The sequence below is a fragment of the Muntiacus reevesi genome, chromosome 2 (genome assembly GCF_963930625.1).
Source record: "Muntiacus reevesi chromosome 2, mMunRee1.1, whole genome shotgun sequence".
Classification (NCBI taxonomy): Eukaryota; Metazoa; Chordata; class Mammalia; order Artiodactyla; family Cervidae; genus Muntiacus; species Muntiacus reevesi.
In genome coordinates this window covers 76,128,337-76,133,611 of record NC_089250.1, presented here as the reverse complement: position 1 = coordinate 76,133,611, position 5,275 = coordinate 76,128,337, and positions in this window count along the sequence as shown.

Below are 5,275 nucleotides of genomic sequence, written 5' to 3'. Positions count from 1 at the left end.
CCCCCCCCCACACCCCCCCCCCCCCAATAATCTGATTTCACTCAGAGTTTGCTTTTAAACAGAGCCTGCCTTGCCTTTTGATCTTCCAGGAAATTTGGTTTCTCTTGGGGTCACTGGAGTAAAATGTGAATTAGCCACCTTCTCAGAGCTAAACTCTCTTAATGTTTAAATTTTTTCCTCTTAATCTTCTGCTATTTCTTTCCTATTATCACATAGAGAGGATGCCAGTTAAGTGCCTGAGGTTAAAATTTAAGATGCCAGGTCTTTAAATCCAGTTTTTCCTGAAAAAGTACAAATTTATTGTTCCTAAGGTCAGTTTCTGGCCTAGAGTCAACAGAAGATGAGGAATTTTTAGTTCCTGTTGTTCTGCTTTTAAAATACATATTGGAGGTCAACACCCTTTGAAGATGAATTCATTTGCAAAATATTATAAAGTTGAGAAGTGGCCATTTTAATTCCTGTAAAATGATCAAGATAATGATGATGATGTAATGATCATAGTAGCATAAGAGCTGCTTTAATTTGAGCATTCATTTGTGCCAGGCACTGTGCTAAGCTTGTCACTAGCATACCTCATTTATAGTAGATACATAGCATATCTCATGTATAGCAGGTACAGCTATTATTCTCATGATGAAGATTTCCATCTCTTCCAGGAAGCCCTTCCTGACTCTAGCCTCATACCCTCACCCCAGGCTGAGTGTTCTATCCTTTGGACCATCAGACTCAGTGCTCTTTGAAATTACATGATTTCATGTCCTTGAGAGCTGAGCTCATGTCTTATTTAGCATTTGTATCCTAAGGGGCCAGAGCATGGTAGGTTTATAGGTATATAGTTAAGACTTGTTAAAATAAAATAAAATAAAATAAAATTGAATAAAAATCTTAGGCAAATTGCCCAGTTTCTCTGAGCTTCATTTTTCCCCTCTCAAAAACTGGGTTAGCAACAATAATAATAACAGCTGATATTTATTGAGTCCCCATGTGGCTGCTCTCCCAATATCTATCCCTTATTAATAGACCCTGATTTTGTTCTGGGTAGCAATGTGCCTCCTGTGCAGCTAGGGGAGAAGCTAGCAGAAGTTGTTGGGTAGAGCTGATAGTTGTCAAGTACACACCTTTCATCCCTCTTCATGCCCTCCTTTGGGCCTAGAATGTGGACACAATAGCTGGCACTCTGGCAACTGTTTTGGTCCTTGAGGCAACCTCAAGGATGGTGGAGCAAAATAATAGGAATCTAGGACCCTGATGATTATCTATTCGTCATCCTAACCCTGAATGTCACAGTTTTTGATTTCTCAAGTGCATACGGGGAAAGGAGGAGTTGGTGAGGGAAGAAAAAGGAAAAGAGCTCTATCTTAAGTCACTTACTTGGGTTTCTTGTTTTATATAGCCAAATCTAATTCTAACTGACAAGACTTGGCCAGGCCCGTGTTCAGCGCTTTTATTATGCACCTCAGTTAATCCTCCCAATAGCACTTTTAAGCAGGCCTCATCATTATCACTTCTGTTTCACGAGGAGACAGAGACTCTGAGGGATTGAGTGACTGGGATTTGAAGCAGGCAGTCTGCGTCCAGAGCCAGCACTACATCCTGCTGCCTGCTTTCCTGTGATCTTATGGGGGCTGTGGAAGTATATAGATACTGCAAATCGCTGGATTCATAGTCACTGTCTCCCTCACTCATTCACTTGTTAATTCATTTACTTGGTCAACAAGCACTTATGGAGAGCCAGCTCATAGGCTTTATTAGACCTGGGGCCATGAAAACAACCAGGATGGTTGTCTGCCCTCCAGAAGTCCCCCCACTGGGAGGTTCTTTTATTGTTACTTCCCAGGGGTAGATAGTGGGTCAGAGTCCCAAATATGGTGATGCACTGTACAACCTCAGGGACACCATCTACACAGACCTCAATGTGAAGCGTGCCTCCTAGATTTGGGCAGTCCACAACCTGCACAACTGTATGTGGCAGCCCAGCCAGTGACAGAATTGGGATGCAAATCCTAGTCTCCAGTCTTCTACTTGGATGCCTTTCCATCTATTCCCTGTAACGTCTTCATCTGTTCCCAGATCCCTCTTACTGTTCGTCGATTCCAGTCTCTGTCTTTTCATGTCAGAAATGTTTCTAAGATGTCGGGGGCTCTTTGCCTCTATTCTTGTATGAGAGGGAGGCATAAACAACTCTTGGGAAGCTCCATGTGTTTCTCTGCCACGTGGCTGGGCAGTGAGCCAGCTTTTTCATTCTGGGACCCAAATATCATTATCGTCAGCGTTTTTGCCAAGGAGGTTCCCTTCCACTTCTCTGTGGAGGACTCTCCCGGAGTCCTGCCCAGGAATCCTGCCTGCACCAGGCTGCCTGTGTTCTGGAAGCCGAGGCAGGGAATGGAGCTGGGTCTGACCATCTTGGCTCCTTGTTTCTTCCCCAGCCTCCCTATCTCACTGTCTCAGGAAAGTAGCTCCCAGACCCCTGCCGAGGGGGGCAGGGCAGTCACCCTTGAGAACCTTCCACCAGCTTCCAGTCGAGGTTCCTATGCTCATCCCCTCCTGTTCCTTCACCCTCAGGAGCATCTGGCACCACCATGAAATTTTTTTAAATGGTAGGCGTGACTGATTGAATCAAATACTTAAGTTTAACTTTACTTAAAGTTGGGACTTCTACTCCCCAACCCGATATAAAGTCTAGTGTGACTTTTGTCACTATCAGTTAGTTCTGCCGATTCAAGGACCCTATATGAATGGAATTATACAGTATGCATTCTTTGCTGTCTGCCTTCGGCTTTTTGGGGGTTTTTCTGGTGGTGAGAAAGGCCTGAGGGGTTTATTGCCGCTGATTTCAGGCGGCCGCCCCTCACGGCCACCAGCTAGTCATCCTTCCCTGTCCTGGCGGCCGAGCTCATGTCCAGAAACTGCAGAGGCTCCAGTGGGAATCACAGTGAGGAAGGTGGGAGGCTGGCCACGCGGGCCCTGCCTCGGGCGGCACAGATTCAGACCAGATCCCGAAGCAGGAGACGGCAGGCCCGGTGGAGATTCCGGGGAGGCCGGGCCGCACCCCGCCTCACGCAGCGGGCATCCCGACTCTCCTGTCTCTACGGGAACCTCGGCTGGAGCCTCAGGGCGGGGGCAGCCGGCCAGGACTGCAGCCAGCGAGGCCCTCGCTGGACGGCGCGACCGGCCCATCCAGGCTTGCGGCGGCGGCGGTCCCAGGTAAAGGGGGCCCTGGGTGGCCACGCCCCTGGGGGGCCTCGGCCTCCAGCAGCTTCAGGCCAGGATTCACCCCCAGGTGGACGAGGACCTGCAGTGCCCGGGGCCCTGTCTGGTGTCTTTGACTCAGGGACAGTGTCTGTGAGATTCACTCAGGTTGTTGGGTGTATCCACACTTCATTCTTTTTCATTATTTTAACTTATACCTTCTATCCATCTATCTGTCTATCATCTATCTAATTTATCACAATTTATTTATCCACCTGCTGTTGAAGAGCACTTGAGCCATTCCCAGATTTGGGCTGTAGTGAATAAAGCCACCATGAGCGTTCTTGAACGTGCCTTTCGGCGGACATATGAACCCAGCTCTCTAGGGCAGGCTTGGGGCTCTAATTTGGATCCCACACAGGATCTGTCCTTGTTATTTTGTTTACGCTGTCTCAGTTCTTGTTGGCCTCCTCCACTGCAGGCTCAAGCACCCAGTCGTCTACTTGTCGCTGCCACTTGGATGTCTCACAGACCCCTTAACCTTCGCAGGCCTCGCCCTGGAGCGCACCCCGTCCCCAGCCAACCCCAGGCCTCTGTCCCTAGTCCCCCCGGCTCAGTCAGCACCGTCACCACCCCCATGGCGCCTGAGCCAGAAGTCAGCCTCCAGCCTTCCCTTCGTTTGATTCACTGCTCCTCCTGTTGCCACATCAACCTGTGGATTCCAAGTTCAAACTCTCCTCCAAATCCATCTTCTCCTCCCCGTCTCCACTGCCTCCTCTGGGTCCAACCAAGTCATGTCTCTCTTAGATAGCTGCCCAGCCTCCTAATGGGCTGTTTCCATCTTGCTTTCCTCTAACAGCTCCTCCAAATGGCAGCAAGATGCTCTTAAAATGTGAATCGGATCATGTTCTTCTTTTGAATGTCTTCCCACTGCACTTGGACTCAAGACCAGACTCCTAAAGGGCGGTTTACAAGCATCTGGCCACCACCTGTCACATATCATCTCTCCCAGGCACTCTTCTAGTCCTTGGGATGCACCTCTCCCCCCCTCCCCCGCCGCCCCCGCTTTTTTCTAACCTTGGGGACTTTTGCATTTGCTGTTCCCTCCACCATTGTGTTATTAGTCCCTTGCATAACCTTTAAACTATCTTTTGCATATAAGCAAATATGAAAATATTTTGTTTTCCTTTCTGCCTCCTGAAAATGTCACAAATGAGTAAAAGCTATATACATGGTTCTTTACATTTTTGTGTGTGTGTTTTGCTTAAGAAGTCCTGGCATGAGCTTTACTTAGCTATTCACACAAACCTGCCTCCTTGTTTTCTAAAAATGTTTTTTATTTATTTGTTTATGGCTGTACTGGGTCTCTGTTGCTGTGCGGGCATTTTTCTATAGTTGCTGTGAGCAGGGCTGCTCTCTAGCTACAGTGCACAGGCTTCTGATTGCAGGGCCTTCTCTTGTTGCAGAGCACCAGGGCATGTGGGCTTCAGGCGTTGTGGCTCCTGGGCCGTGGAGCACAGGCTCAATAATTGTGACACATGGGCTTGGTTGCTCTGCGGCATGTGGGATCCTCCCAGATCAGGAATTGAACCCATGTCTCCTACATTGGCAGGCGGATTCTTTACCACTGAGCCACCAGGGAAGCCCCTGCCTCCTTGTTTCATATCACTGAATTTTATTCCACTGTAGGGATGGACTGCCATTTATTCATCCGGTCCTTTGTCAGTAGATACTGTTTTCAGTTTGGTTTTTTTTTTTTTGCTATTATAAACAATGTGATAATGAATAATTCTATATGCCATTTAGCATATGTATGAATAAACCTGTAGAATAATTGTCTATTATTTATTTATTGGCCATACCGTGAGCTTGTAGGATCTTAGTTTTCCGACTGGGGATGGATCCTGTGCAGTGAACGCCTGGAGTCTTAACCACTGGACTACTGGGGAATTCTCTGATCATCAGTTTCTACTCACCAACTTAGTAGATTGTCAGACTGGGATTTCTGTTGATTTGATGGGGAGGTAAATGATATCTCTCTAATTATGCATGATATAGATCATTTCTTTACATACTTAAAAGCTAT